The sequence below is a fragment of the Microtus oregoni genome, unplaced genomic scaffold, assembly GCF_018167655.1.
Source record: "Microtus oregoni isolate MIOR12 unplaced genomic scaffold, Mior012 000007F_ref0000211, whole genome shotgun sequence".
Classification (NCBI taxonomy): Eukaryota; Metazoa; Chordata; class Mammalia; order Rodentia; family Cricetidae; genus Microtus; species Microtus oregoni.
This window is the reverse complement of record NW_024543066.1, coordinates 31,103,566-31,119,237: the sequence shown is the minus strand read 5'-3', so window position 1 is coordinate 31,119,237 and position 15,672 is coordinate 31,103,566. Positions and strand designations below refer to the sequence as shown.

The window sequence follows — 15,672 nt, the reverse complement described above, 5'->3', positions numbered from 1 at the left end:
TCATGTGGAAAGGAGCGGCCTACAAATTAGGCACAGTGATCTAGAGAAGACGACCTGCTAAGTAAGAGAAAAAGATTCTATGGTCTGCATAGCTGTATCTTCAAAATATCCCATGTAGAAATTCTAACATATAATGTGTTCATTCAGGAGGTGGAATTTCTGCAGAGAATAATGTGTGACAGTGACCTCTGGAGTGTGATTAGTGCCTTTATAAAGGTTGCCCACAAACTCGTCCTCCTTTTTCCCATGCCAAGTCAGACGTAAATGCTTGCAGCAGGTTCTCACCAGTCACCGGATCTACGATTGCAATCTTAGGCATCCAAGTTTTTACATCCCTGCTGCTTATGAACTAAAGCAAGGGAATTCCGATCGCTTCGCAACGAACCAGATGCTATAAGACCTGACAGAAAATGGCCCAGAAAAGTTAAGAAAGCTGCTCTAGGAGAGGGCCGGGGGTGTTCTGCACCAAAGAGAAGGCCTGGAGGAGCAGGCTTCTCTTTCTGTTTTGTACAACAGAAGGACTCGCTGACCAGTGGCAACACCAGCAGCTGAAGCCCAGTGAAGTGACTTCCTGGGTGTTGGATATGAGCTGAGGCTACCACTGAGAAGCTAGGAGATTAGCAAATCCAGCCTGGAACATTAGCAGCTACCTGTGGCATGGAACCTTTTAAAGAAAGAAATTTAGAAATTTTCTATTTTCAATGTGTCAGACTATCCGCAGTTCATCAATAGAGCTTCAAAGGATATTTCTATTTAATCTCCTTTGCACCTGGGGCTCTGTCTCAAGTTCTTTCTAACTGCTTTATTGACCAGCAATGCCATCACCTGGGCTATTTGTTTTCCTGTGTCATTTGTTAATCCTTTGTCTCTTTCTGATGCTACCTCCCAACTTCTTTATTAAACTCTTTCTCTTCTCTGTTTTAATCTCACGTACATTACCTACTGTTTCAAGAAGTATCAGTTTCCATGGAAACATGTTTGATTCATGATACATACGCTGAATCCCTGCCCTCCTCAAGTTCGTAGACAGCAGGAGACATATTTCAAGAGCTGCCCTGGTTCAAATTTTTGTTATAATATAGATCTAGTCAAGCAACTTTTCTTTTCCCTTTCAGCGTCACTCACTTATGAATTAGACACCATTGTATGCCTACCCAGTGAAGTTCTGATGGTGAACACAAAAGCCAGAAAACACACCTCTGGATTCATAAGTAATTTGTAGTCTAGTGGTGTTCCAGGAAGTTGAATCACCTACTCTAAGCAGAGCCTGGAAGACAAGATTCACAACCTGAAAAGAACCGGTTATCAGTTGCAAGAAGGCATAGCGAGACCCAATTGACAGAGTGCTAATTCAGCACCCTGGCATGGAACATATATTACGTCGATCCTTAGATTTTAATCAAAGACAGGTATTGTAGAGCTTCAAGAAATGTGGGTATTAGAATTAACGTGAAACTAAGATATGAGGACCCTCCTAAAGTATCCAAGTTGTCTAAAGACCATCTGAAAGCCAATTTAAACAACGCCAAATTTATACTTTAAAAAATGATCTTAGGCCAAAGTAGCACCATTCCATTTACATGTTTATTGTATTCTTTGTTGAGAGAGTACTAAAAATAGATTGCTTGGCTTCAAGCCTGGGATCAATGATTTCTGAAGTTTTTTTCACTTTGCAGTGTTAGCTGGTGTATATCTGTGTGATTTACCAAAGGCAAAACACAGAATCAGGAATAAACTGCTCTTATAATCACCATACATCAATATCAGAAAAGGAACATTTTAAATTATCTGAATTATTCTTAAGGAGTAATTATCTTTAAATCATGAACCACCAGATTTGCTGAGTGCCCTTTTGTATTAAACTTTTGCCTTAAATTTTAATAAATGAATTAAGCTTTAGATTTTTGTCATATTGGCTTTGGATATGAAATTTTCAAAGTAAAATCAATGTGGTTAAAAATCCAGAAATCAGTTTGGCTTTCAAATAAAGTGACGGCTCTTAGATCATCTTTTTAATAAACAGCGAGGTGGCAGTGACCATTAGGAGTATGTTGCTCAGCATGGTGAGGTGTTCCTGTAAAGCCAGGATTTGGGAGATGAATCCCAACATTTGGTAAGTTGAAGGGGAAAATAACAAATCGAGGCCAGCATGGGCTACACACTAGCAAACTGAAGGCTAATCTGCTTTGCCTATTGAGAGCCCGTCTCAGAAAAAAAAAAAAAAAGTCTTAAGTAAGAGAAGAATTCATTTTAACTTTGTAGAGACCACACACAGAGTGAATTCAGTTTCTTACTTTCAAGAGTGTGACTGGGGCTGTTATTAAAACAGATAAATTGTTTGCATGGAATCTGATGCCGACTCTTTAAAGTTCAGGCCCTATCCTTCTTATCCTGGAAGATCTACAACATGGGGCTAAAGGAGAATTTTGAAGGCATCTGCATCTAGATGCCACACCAGGAGGTCTAATCTGTGGGTTTACTTCACACTAAGAGTCAGGCCACCATAGCAGGCAGCTGACACACATTTTAAGGCTTACAGATTGAAAAGCTGGTTCTTGTCTTGATATCATGGTGTCCTTAATATCAAAAATCTTTTGAAAAAAATACAAAGAAGATGGCAGTTCAGTAATCAAGGAGAGCCCACCCTGGATCTCTAGTACCCAAGTGAAGCCTTGGCACGATGCTGTAAGCCTGTGACCAGGTTTAGGTTAGGCAGATACAAGATGATTTGGTGACCTACAGTCTCAAGCCTTGACACTGTGCTGTATACCTGTCACCACAGTGTTGCAGATGTAAGGTGATCCAGGGAATCTATAGGCCAGTCTCGATGTGACTTATGTCCCTTCAAACATTTTTATTTTTAAGTATGTACATGTGTGTGTGCATGTGTGTATGTTTTACCTGTGTGGTTTGTTTCACACATGCTACAACACTAATCAGAACACAACTTCATAGACTTAGTTCTGTCCTACCTAGTTTTCGTGTGTTCCAGGGTTTGAACTCTGGTCATCAGGCTTGCTGGGCAAGTGCTTTACTCACAGAGCCAGCTCACCAGCCCTGTCTCTGAAACGAATGTGAAGTCAATAGAGGGAAACACCAGACATGAACTTCTGTTCTTCATACATGTAATCTAAGGCAAGTGCACCAACAGCCACATGTTTACACACACACACACACACACACTTGGGGATTGTAAGTAAATGCTGTGGGAGCTCCTTCCGCTCCTTCAGCCAATAGTCTTTAAGATACCAGCCCACTTGGGCATGGTCTCTTTTGCTTTAAAAACTGTTTTTTAAGAGACCACACCCGACTGGGCTGGTATCTTAAAGGCTATTGGCTGAAGGAGCGGAAGGAGCTCCCACAGCAAGTAAGTGAAGGTTTTTCCTATTTTAGAATAAAAGAACATTCCTCTAGTTACAAAAAAAAGAGGAAAAGGCCATATGTTTATAATGCTATGACCCAGTAGTGCTTTTGTTGTACATTTATTTCTATATACATTTGATGAATAAATAGTACATATTCATTTTATAACAGAGAAAAGTAAGACATAGAAAGACCAAATAGTTTTTTTCCCTAGCCTCTCAATTATGAACAGAAACTGTACTAGAAGCTGAATTTGCAGTTTTAAATCTAGGAAAATAACCATACTACCATATCCTCATTCACTAGCTAAATAAAGGGTCAGTTTCACTAATTGAATTATTTTCAGATAGTTTGGGAAGCTTGCCAGAAGGGCAGATTCTACTTGTGTTCAGTAGTGTAAAACCACAACCCATAAATAAGTGAAAGAATGGGGTCACCAGTCATTTTCTTTAGATAACACACACACACACACACACACATTTTTGGCAGAAAGTGACCATTTAGTAGTGGATATCAGTATTTAATTTCTAAAATTAAAAGCATCATCCTCCTAAAATTTAAGAAAGCATTTTTTTCCTTTCATAAAGTTTTAAAAGCAACATAGTCATCGAGACCTTATATAATTTATAAGAGAGGTAATTACACTCTGTGGAACAGAGAGCACAGAGAAATTGTTGTGGCAGATTTCAACATTATCTGATCTTGAGGCTTCATATCTTAAAAGCAATTTGTATAGTATATGGGTCAGATTGCCCTGCATACAATGATCAGATTTAACAGGAGTCAGAGATCAAAAGCAGACATATAAAGACAGGACACAGCTCAGACACTGCCACAACAGAGACAAATGGGAAGCTTTGAAACAAAGGGCTATTTGCATAGAGTACAGGGCACGCCGTTTTTCATATAACAGACGACTAAAGAATCCACGTTTGCGATTGTAGCTTAAGCATACCATCTTCAGGGATAAAGAGACAGCTCCATGTTAAAGGAAGATACTGCTCTTTCAGAGGACCCGAATTTCTCTCCAGGCACTCAGGTCAGACAGCTTACAACCACCACAGGTGTAGCTCCTGGGTACCCAACTCCACCGTTCTCACCGGCAGTCACGGAGATGTAAAATTAGAAATAGCAAAAATTAAAATAAAAAGAATACCACTGTAGTGGTTTGAATACAAATAGCCCCATAGGTTCATGTTTGCACACTTGCTCCCTTGTTAGTAGAACTATTTGGAGGAAGGTTTAGGAGGTTGAGCCTTGTTGGAGATGTGTCATCAGAGTGGCCTTTACAGTTTCAAATGCCCACACCAGAACCATCTCATTCTCTCTACCTCCAATGTGTAAGCTCTCAGATACTGGTCCAGCGTTGTACAAGCTTGCTACCATGCTTCCTGCCATGTGATCACAGACTAACCCTTTGAAACTGTAAGCAAACCCCAATTAAATGTTTTTCCTTTATAAACTGACTTGGTTATGGTGTCTCTTCACACCAGTAGAAGAAATGTAACCAAGACAACCATCTTCAATAACACACAAACATAAAGGCAGGAGAGAAAAGTTTGGTGGGGTGCTCATCATAATACCCATCATCAATTCCAGTACGAGGGAGGCAGACAGATTTCTATGAGTTTGAGGCCAGCCTGTACTACATAATAACTTCCAGGCCACCCGGAGTTAGAGAGACCCTGTCTCAAAAAATAAAAAAAAAAAGTGAAATTTGATTTGTTTCAAGTATATTCCTGTGAAAATACTATTGATGTAAGCATATCCTATATGAAATTAATCCATAGGTAATGGCCCATATCCTGATTTGGAAGATCAAATAAGTGTGATAATAAATAAAATGAACTTGGTGGCTCATAATGATAATGAAAATTTTCTAAATGTTTTTTGTTATGGGTGATGGTGGTGAGTGCTCGGTTATTTGCTTTGCCTTGTGCCTGCTAAACATGTGCTCTCCCACTGAGGTACATCCCCGCTCTCTTTTTTGGTTTTTACAGTTATGGATTTGATGGTTGAGATTAACTGTGAGTGATATTTAACTAGTCTGTGTGAATATATCTATCTAGGTGTTAGAAGTTGTAGAGATATTTGTGAGCAGAAAGCCCATAAATTTAATCCAAGATGGAGACACACTTGGATAAATTATCTCTTAGAATTGAGTCCCAATGAGGAGCAGAAGGAGGGAGAACATGAGCAAAGAAGTCGGGACCACGAGGGATGCACCCACCCACTGAGACAGTGGAGCTGATCTATTGAGAGCTCACCAAGACCAGCTGGACTGTGACTGAAAAAGCATGGGATAAAACTGGACTCTCTGAACATGGCAAACTATGAGGGCTGATGAGACGCAAAGGACAATGGCACAGGGGTCTGATCCTACGTAATGTGATGGCTTTGTGGGAGCCCAGCCAGTTTGGATGTTCACCTTCCTAGATATGGACGGAGGGGGGAGGTCCTAGGTCTTACCACAGGGCAGAAAACCCTGACTGCTCTTTGGACTGGAGAGGGAGGGGGAAAGGAGTGGGGGTAGGGGGAGAAGGGTGGGAGGAGGGGGCGTAGGGGGGGAGGAGGGGGAGGGAAATGGGAGGCTGGGAGGAGGTGGAAACTTGTTTTTTTTTTCTCCTTTTCTCAATAAAAAAAATCGTTTAAAAGAAAAAAAAGAATTGAAAGAAATTACTATTTAACTAACTATCAATAAAACACTTAATTAGAAAGCATCTGTAAAGTGTCTTCATGTAACACACGCTAATATAGTATTAACGGCTCAAAAATTATGCATTAAATACAAAGCTCTGGTTTGATATGAAAGTCCTCATATATTTCGTTGGTTTTTGTTGTTGTTGTTTTTGTTTTTCGGTTTTTCGTGACAGGCTTTCTCTGTAGCTTTGGAGCCTGTCCTGGAACTAGCTCTTGTAGACCAGGTTGGCCTTGAACTCACAGAGAGCCACTTGCCTCTGCCTCCCGAGTGCTCGGATTAAAGGCATGCGCCACCACTGCCCAGCTCATATATTTCTTATATTATTTACTCTTACTCTTATTTAATACAGTCTCAGTTTCATTTAATACTTATTTTTAGTGTAAAAACCATATTCTGTTCTACCTTATACATCTACTGGAGACCTACTGTTTCCCAACCAATTTCAGATGGAAAGCCATTGTGCCCCCTAAATAAATACATGTTCATATTCAAGTATTACCATTATTTCTCTTCTATTAAAAAATGTCTCCTTCTTTCCCCATGAAGAAACTTTCACACATCTTACTTCCTGTCCTAGCACCAGAGCCTGAAAAGGTGAACGCCTTCCATATTCTTTCCCTTCCCAATTGACTAAGACATTCCTTAAATCAGATCAATTTATAGTCACAGCTGTATGTGTGCCCAGTAGATGGAATATTTTATTGAGCTAAACACACAAGCAGTGGGAATGCACTCAAAGCTATTCTTAAAGAAGAAATGAAGTGGTTCATGAGAGAAATTACAGACAGGAGCAGCTGATTTCTACATTTCTCCATGGATTTTACCAGGTGGGGCTCCCCAACAGAAATCACTCATCTGGTAGCTTGGCTAGCTGAATACTACTTGTCATCTGCTGTATGTCCCTATGGCCTTCTGCAAAGGGAAGGGTAATTTTTAGCCATTTGCCATTCATTTTTATTGCTCCTTCATCCATATGATTATTTTATGTTGTTGTAGGCATTAAGATGACCTGCATTTAGGCAAATTCTAGACAGTGTTTGAATAATATTTTTTTGTAAATTGAAATATTGAGAGGTGACAAAGAAACATACCCACAATCTATCCCCATAAATAGTAATGAGAATTTAATTTTTCTCACATTTTTCACACCTGTTGTTCTCAGGCATTTCCTCTTTTCACTAAACCCTCTAACTCTGTCTCCTTCCCTTCAATTTTAAATCCCTAGCACCAAATACAAGGAAAGCAATTCTGTGTCATGTTTAACTAAAGAAGAAAGCTTGGCTTATGGGAGAAGTTCTAATTAACAGTATTAAGTCATTCATTTATTGACTAACAGTGGCTACATTTTTAATGTGGCCCTCTTCTTTTAAGTGTGGAGGTCCCAACTGCAGTAATTCAGCACCTTTAGTTTAGAGTCAAAAGGGAGAAGCTGTAAAGGAAGAGAAGTATGATGGTTTATGCTTTAACCTGATTGGATTAGAGGATTCTGCAGGGAACTGGCAGTGAGCATCATTTGTGGAAATGTGTGTCAGAGTTTCCTGCCCCTGCCATTTGAGTCAGTGGGATGAACAAAGATGATACAGCATCATCTGATTTGGGTGAGTACCATCCAATAAAGGCAGGGACAAATAATACAAATGCAGAGTAAATGTGAAGTCTTCCTCCTTCCACTTTAGAATGTAACTGATCATCTTTGACTGATCTGGAACATGAGAAATCTATACTCTCAAATTTGGAATCAGGACCTTATTCTAGAGGCCTCCTAGGTTCTCGGGCATGCGGTATCAGGGATTTTACTATCACCTTAGATGACTGTAAAGTCTTCAGACGTAGACTCAGACTTTTTTTTAAAAAAAAAAAAAACAACTCCTCTATTTTTGTAATTTTCATGGGAATGCTCAGCTTCCATAATTCTGTAAGCTTTTGCTCAAATAAATCCTTTCTTACATGTACATGCATATAGTATCTCTATGTGTATATGTATGTATCTCTCTGTCCCTCTATCATCTACCTATGTGTCATGTATGCATGTGTCTGGTGTCTACATACACACCTATCATCTATTTACCATATCTTTATCTCTGTGAATTTCTCACTTTGTTTGTCTTTCTGGAGAACCTGGAGTAAGACACTGAGGCAATTTTCTGATATTATGCACTTGTCTGTGTTAGAAACTCTTACTTTAGACCGCAGACATATGCAGTTCATATTCTGAATGACTAACCAGAGCCAAAACACAGGAGCCACAAATCAGAGTCATGAACTCAACTATGGCCCAAACGGTTGGCAGATACAAACTTTTCATTGCTCTGGCTGTTTTCCTTAATTCACCAAAATGTTATAAATCAGTTCTTAAAAACAGACCTGAAGGGCCAAGCAGTAGCTCTTGAAAAGCAGATATAGATGGAAATAGACTAAAACAGAAATCAGAGAAGATCAACATGCCTTCAAAGTTGGAGGTAAGCAGTATTGCTTTTTAGAAGCACTAGAGAAATCACAGATTAGTTAAAGAAGTTAAATTGTTGGGCCAGGCAGGTGCTTGATCCTCTTTAGCTTACTGTCTTAAACTGTTTGCATTGACGCAACAAAACAATAGTCTAGTGGTTTAATGACAACAGAAATTTCTTTCACGTAAAGCTGGAGGCTAATGAAATACAAGATGAAGTACTAAAATATCTGGTGGACAGTTTGTAAATAGCACCTTTTATCTATAACTTCAGACTGTAAGAGGCATTGGTATTCTCTAAGATATCTTATATGAAGGCACCGACCTCTCAAGGGCAATAATTCATTCCTTCCCAAAGGTATCACTAACTCTTAGAAGTGTCACTTGGGTATTAGGATTCTAACATATGAATTTAGGGTGTAGGGACACATACATTCAGACATTAGGAGATGCAAACAAAATGGTTTTATTGAAGCTTAGAAATACCCAAAAGAAAAGTTCTGATCTGTTTCGAGATGACTAGATTGCCAAAAATGTTGTAGATGTATGATACAGGTAGAGAAAGATAATATTGTCTAAGAAGCTCATTTGGCCAGCATTAGTTTGACCTGCTTGGATGTTTCTTGAGCACGAATTGCAGGAGAAAGCCTGTCTCCCAGGTGCAATAGAACTACAGATAGCAGCTTGCCACAGAAGATGTTATGGATGAGAAAAAGATGTGTACCACACACACACTATTCTTCTTGCCGGCTGTGTAGATACTATGAACTCACATTCTTTCCTATTAATTTCTTCTGTTTCAAGCAAGTATCTCTAAGCTCTTGAAGAAAATTTATGACAAAAATAAAAATAATTCCAGGAAATGGAAATGGAATGGCAGGCTCAAAAGGGAAGAGAAATAATTAATTTAAGAAAAAAAGAAATATTTTTCCCCTCATAAGATATGAAAGCATCTCATCATGAAAATAAGGCTGCAATGTAGTAAAGGTGGAGCTAATATTGAAAAAAAATCTTTGAACATTGAATGAAATAAACATTCTTGTACCACTCAAGACATCTAAAAGTAAGTTGCAAATATTAATCAGTCATAATTCTACTCTATAATATTCATACACTGTAGGTATTATTGTTATCCTTGTTTAGAGGAAAAATAACAGACGTGCAGAAAGGAAAGAATCAGCTCAAGGTTGGACATACACCTTAGCTTTTGTCCTCTCTAGTATAGTTAAGGCTTACTACATGGAATTATAAAAGGAAATATTAAAGACATGGAAACATGAAAAGAACATCAGAATCTTTTATGGATGTAGCTATAGTAAGATTTTTTGAAATGATAAAATCAATAATAGGAGGAATGGTCACTGAGAAGAAGACAGGTCGGAATTCTTATTTTATGTGACAACTTCTGGAAAAAAGAAAAAAGACACTCACTTGGTAAATTCTCTGAGAAACATGTAAAAATAATGTGAAATATCAAACATTAAAGAAAATTGAAAGGCTATTTATGATGCTACATCAAAGTCCCAAGTCTCATGTAATCTGTGTGACTGGTACCAATGATGTCACAGAACTTATTGTGGAGATGATATTAACCCTTGAAGTTCATCACAAGGTAGTTGTAAATCAAGTGTGAATGAATGTGAAAGGAAAGGGTCTTTGTAGCAGATCCATGCTGTGTAAGTTTTGTCTACTGGGTCCTGCTTTATTCATCAAAAATTTACAATCGCCTGCAAGAAGTTATCTAGCCTGCATCTTAGCATTCTCGTCTCTTCAGTTCGGTACTTCCACTCTCTGGGCACAAAGGCTACCCTGCAGCTCCAACTCCACATCTCTATAGTAAAGCCATCTTGAAGGGACTTCCTTCCCTTAGCATCTACCTGCTTCACTCCCTTCCTTCCATTAAGTCCACACTCAGTGTCACCTTCTCGGTGATGTCTTCCTTGGGTACCCTGTGAGCCTGCCTTCCTCTTATTTCCCTATCACTATTATTCTCTCTTATTTATCTTTCCACATCACAATTATAAGTGTGGCATATGACTGATCTTGCTTACTGTCTTCCTGCTTGTGTAACTAAAAGGAGAGCTGGTGTATGTGTCTGTTTAGTTCACCACTATAAAGCTAGGATTCAGAGACATGCCAGACACACTCCAGGTACTTAGGATATAATTCCTGAATGAAGGCTGAGCAATGTCTTCATGATTTCACAAGTAGGAACACAAGCTTCCAAAGTAACGAAATGAAGAATGACCTATACTAATATGCAGCAAACATTATTTTTAAAGACTTATTATTTTCATGAATTCTTTTGTCTTCGAGATTATAATATAACTACATCATTCTCCTCTTTCTTTTCTTCCCTCCAAACCACCCCATACACTTCTTGCTCTCTTTCAAATTCATATCCCCCTTTCCACTACTTGTTGCTAAGAATACATATAAATTGTATATACAAATAAATCCCTATATATGACCTGCTCGGTCTGTATAAATGTTACTTATATGTTTGTTTTCAGAGCTGACCATTTGGTATTAGATTACCAATTGTTGTAATCTTCTCTGGGTAAGACTATTTCTCCCCCTGCTCTCAGCATTTATTATTGAATTACAGACAATACATCATAAACTAAGAAATACACACACACAGCCGACAAGAGGCTTTATCTGTGACTTTGTACTTTAGAATATTTTCTGTAAAATAAGCCCTCTAATGCCCAAACCATTGCTTCCTCACGATGTAGATTTACCCAGCTTGAATATCTTCTCGTGTAACAGAATGAAAGGATAATGAGTTTTCCTAGGGAAATGGTTCTGTGTCCCACATTATTTTTAGCTTATCTGCAGACATCTATAAAAATCACAGACATTAGAATGTACTTTGTGAAGTAAGAAATAAAATCCCAGATTATAAGCCACATTTAAACAGATATAAAATGATAAGGGCTTAAACTTGGGGAAACAAACTAGTATTGAAATATAATTTTGTATGTTGTGATAAAAAATACATACTATTCTTTGTATATGGCAGTGAAGAAATGATTATACTTATACTTAAGCAACCAGGATCCTGGTTCATGCCAAGGAGAACCACCAGCATGCTGCTGGAGAAACATCTCCCTATTACTTGTGCTTTATAGGTCTAACCAGCTCAAACAAAAACCCTACTTCTTCCCATGGAATTGTTACAATTTCTTTAAAATTTCATAAAAACAGAGGAAAATTGTTTTTCCTACCACGATCCACCGCCTGCTGTTTCTTATTCCTAGTATTTATTTGGTATCTGAGATGCACGGTGGATGTCAGTCCTAATCTTCATCTCAACTACCCACTCTTTAAAGTTAGAGAAATGAAGACTCATAGAAATAATCTTGTCGCATGCAGGGCAAAATCTAAATCTGGTTAGAGTACCAAATGCTAGGTTCCACAACTGCTTTCTCATTGAATAGGTCAAGGATTGATTGCTACAATTTCCCAGGTGACTCTTGCATAGCCTACAGAGGCTGTTATTTCAACTCAAGTTGAGCTGCTCCTTATGCTTACTGCACCAAGCCATACAGCCTCTTGCTCTTCCAAGTCTAATGCCTGGAAGTCTCTTTCTCCAAATAATGCCTCATGTATACTTTCCAATTTTCTTCAGGTCTGTGTTCAAACGCTTTACCAGCAAGAATTATGTTGAACAGAACCCTCTGCAATCCTTACCATATCATTTTGCTCCACTTTTTTCTCAATTTTAAATCAAAAGATTAATTTTACTTTTATCTATTTCTGTGTGTTTTTGTCTGTATGTGTACAGGTCTGCATGCATGTGGATGCTCTTGGAGGCCAGAAGAGAGGCAGGAATTCCCTGTAGCTGGAGTCACAAGCAGTAGTGAACTTTACTACGTGGGTATTGGGAACCAAATCTGGTCATCTATGACAGCAACAAACTTTCTTAATCAGTGGGCCATTTTTTCAACCACTATTTGTTTTAAAGTACTTGTTACCTGCCAGCATTTCTCGGTAACTTACAAAACTTCTTGTTTATCATCTACACACATTAAATAAATGTTCCAAGAGGATAAGGACAATTGCTTTGGTCACTGGACTACTCCGAGTTCTCCTATGAATCTCTTACATACTAAGCATGAGTAAAAGATCATTGAATATATGGATAACATTTCACATCAACCTAACACTTCATCATACAGCAATGTGTCATGTTAATGATCATTCTTAGAATCATTCACTCCACACTTTCTCTGTGAGTAATTTCTAGCTAAGATAGGTATTTAAAATAAAATATCAATTATTTCTGACATCTGCGTAAGTCAGAAATTTTCTTCAACTGGGAGAAGGATATTTATATATTGGTATGTGAACTTACAGCGCTAGTAATAATAAAGTTTTGTATTATCTATAATTAACCAGTATTTGTCAAGTACCTAATATTTTGGTGAGTGAAGTAAAATTATATCTTAATCATGTCTATTTTTTTTTCATTTTTTGAGACAAGGTTTCTCTGTGTAACAGCTTGGCTGTTCTGGAACTCATTCTGTAGACCAGATTTGCTTAAAACTAACAGAATCCACCTGCTTCTATCTGTCGAGTGAGTGCTGGAATTAAAGGTGTGTCAAACTCTTTTAATGCACAATTATCATATACTCTGCATTTCAAAGAAAAGAATTGGAATATTGGTATCAGGAAGCAATTTTATTAATATATATCAAAATGTAAATTTTTCTCTTAATTATTAAGCAGTATGTTTTAAGACCTTACATAGTAACATATTCTTATTTAAATGAAGTCTATGCTTTCTATGAGGAGGAACAATTTTTGACAAAGCAGTTGGCTGTCTATGAGTTTCTAGTATCAATCTAATATTGGGCACATTTAGGCTGTGATTTAATATCCTTAACATTAACCCAATCTTGTGGTTTTTATGACCCCTTTTACTTCAGAAATTAAGATCCCAAAATGTGTTATGAGCCAGGGATTCTGGCAACTAAGGCACCTGAACATGGCTCCCACATTTGCCTACCTGAAGTCTGAATGTAGAGCTGAAATGAGGTAAATATGAGGAGCAGCAGGGTGCCACTTCTGCTTGCTTGGTGAATAACATCCCTGGAATATTCCTCTGAAACTTTGTGTTTTTGCTGGTGGCTTTTTCATTGGAACAGAAGTATTGGTTGTGTAGATAGCTGACCACGTTCCTTGCTGAAGATTTGGGAGTCTCTCCTTTAGGTTCATCCTAGTTGATCCAATATCATGTTTAATATTGCATATTCAATTTGCTAGAGTAGGTTGATTCTTGGCATGCTGATTGTGATCAGTGCAAAACCCCAGGACTCATCTTCAGTCAACAATGCAATGTGTAAGTTAGGTGGAGATGCTCTGGTCTCCAAGAAAGAAACAACGTTGTTTGATAATCACTGTATGTTTCAAATAGTGATACTGGGATCTATTTGCTTCCTCAGTGTAATTAATAATATAGCCAAATACCTCTAGGAGCTCCTGCCTATTGCTGTATCATATAGCCTACAGACTTAAAACTGTTAATTACGAAGTTATCTTTATGACTTTGGAAATGCATATATTGATAGAAGAATTTAAAAAAAACAGGGAAGCGAAATTGGTTGTTACAATTAGATAATACATGTTATCTTTACATGTTTTGAGATAGTCATTCTAGAAATGAATAAAGCAGCTCTGCACTGTGGGTATTAGCAATTCATAAAGCAGGCATCGGTGGGGGAACATGTGTTCTTCAGAGACCATTGCATAATAAGCTTCCAGACTTAATTTTAATCTAATTCAATAAAACACATCATACTCAGACACGAGATGACAAGACAATAGTTAGAGGGCACTGGAAATTTGTCTTGGCTGCGGAGCCTGCTGCCTCCGAGCAAAAGATAATGAAAAATTTAAAGATGAATTGTCCTTGATTCATCACTCTTGTTTCTGAACTTGAGATAATGAAATTTTAAACTAATGTTTACTCCTAAAGTATTACCTACTGCCTCCAAGAATTGTGCTTGACGTAATTCGATTCTTATTAGAGGACAATGATTTAGGGTGTGCTAATGGATTTCTTTCTATACTGCCTGTTTAAAGAAGGGTGTCCTGAGAGCTACAGAATTTCAGGAATGTGTATTTTAGAAGAATAACTTTCTATTTTATTAGTGAATTACACTACTATTGAGAATGTTAAGATATTGGAATTTTATCCAGCCCTAAAAACATCTATAGGATGTAAATTGAGAAGGAACTCTATTGATGCAATAGATGAAAGGGATAGTATAAAGGATTATACAAACTCTTACCCATTTTTGTAGCTATATTCTACCAATATCCAAAATCAAATTCACACTCACATTCACACCGAGTTAGAACTGTCATTAAAACATTAAAACATGCTGTAATGTTGTTGATGGATGGTTTGATTACAGATATAGGTAATAATTTTCTCCTAATTTTAATTCACAAGAAAAATAACTAGTTGAAAGTAGAGGAAGCATCCCTTGGGCTTTAAGTTCTGAAGTCTAGGCAGCCATGGCACTGAAGCACTAGCAAAACATGTGCATCGGTGGACATTAGCAAGCTCAGCAAGCATTTTGGTACCGTGCTTTTACAAGGCTCCACCCCCAGGCAATGAGCCACCTACCCAAGGACAATCAGCTGGTTAATAAAAGCTCCTTTCTGAAAACCATGCACCTTCATTTCCCCCTCGCAGTGCTAACCCCAAAGAAGGCATAGTAGTGGATGAATATTTCATCTTCCAAAAATTCTACCTCCTTAATCCCACCTGGGGCAAGAAAATGCCTTCAGTTTTTACTACAACCTATAGGCATAGGCATCCATAATCCATTGTCTTTTTTTTTTTCCAAATTTCTCTGACAGCTAACCTGCAAATCATCAAAGAAAGTTTTATTATTTTTATTCATGACTTTCACTTCAATCTAGGTCTTGAAAAAAAAATCTCGTTCATGTATAATCTTCTCAAAACCTACACCGAACCTAAATACAATTTCCTTAATTCCATTAGGCTTCTCTGCCATTGCATTCCAACAAGTCCAGGAGAAAAGCATATATGTGAGAGGTGTTTTCTGGAAGCCTAGTGTGGCTAATTATGTCTTGGTCTGGCTAGACTATGATGCTCAGCTCTTTGATCAGTTTTCATGTTCCT

At 37.9% G+C, this 15,672-nt stretch overlaps 1 protein-coding gene and 1 non-coding gene across 3 annotated transcripts in view; one reads left to right on the top strand and one right to left on the bottom strand.

Moving 5' to 3' along the window:
- Adgrb3 (adhesion G protein-coupled receptor B3) overlaps nt 1-15,672 on the bottom strand; it is a 729,546-nt gene that overhangs the window by 255,959 nt on the left and 457,915 nt on the right. The gene's annotated exons all lie outside the window — the stretch shown is intronic.
- Nucleotides 6,600-6,701, top strand: LOC121451139. Its single transcript, XR_005974672.1, has one exon. It is a non-coding gene; the product is annotated as a small nucleolar RNA SNORD22 (small nucleolar RNA).